Source organism: Penaeus monodon, chromosome 20, assembly GCF_015228065.2.
Source record: "Penaeus monodon isolate SGIC_2016 chromosome 20, NSTDA_Pmon_1, whole genome shotgun sequence".
Taxonomy (NCBI): Eukaryota; Metazoa; Arthropoda; class Malacostraca; order Decapoda; family Penaeidae; genus Penaeus; species Penaeus monodon.
This window is the reverse complement of record NC_051405.1, coordinates 23,446,263-23,446,856: the sequence shown is the minus strand read 5'-3', so window position 1 is coordinate 23,446,856 and position 594 is coordinate 23,446,263.

The following is a 594-nucleotide window of genomic DNA, read 5'->3' as shown; positions in this document are numbered from 1 at the left end:
TGTATTAAAAATGAAATGTTTACATTAAAGTTTTCAATAATAAAATTTTTATAAAAAAGATAACAAAAACGTCCCCGCCCAAAATTTAAATTGACAAAACAAAAAGTTGGTACGGGCACTTCAAATTTGCAGATGAGTTGGGCGCCCCTCGAGTGTTAAAAGTATATAACAGCAAGTTTGTTAAAAATCCTGAAATTTTTGTTTGCTGAAAATTGGGAATACCTGAAAAATAAATAAAAAAGGCGGAATATCCCCGATGCTGGAACGAGGTGCATCTGATGGTAGAATATAATTATGTTAGGGTGTTTTAAAAACGTTTCTTTACAATGGGAGTGTGGACGCTGTTTAGGGGGCGGACGGCCAGTGCGCAAAACATTCTCGGATTTTTTTTGGTATGTAATTGTTTGTCTTTTGCGTTTTCTACAGAAAGGGGGGGTGATTTCCAGCTTGTCATAATATTTGCTATTCATTTTCCCATTATTTTTTATCACGTTGCCGGTAAAAAATTTTTTAAATTAGGTCTTAAGCTGAAATAGGAAGGGGGGGATACAACATGCAGTTCTGCCCTTTTTTCTAGGTTTTGTCCATCTTTTG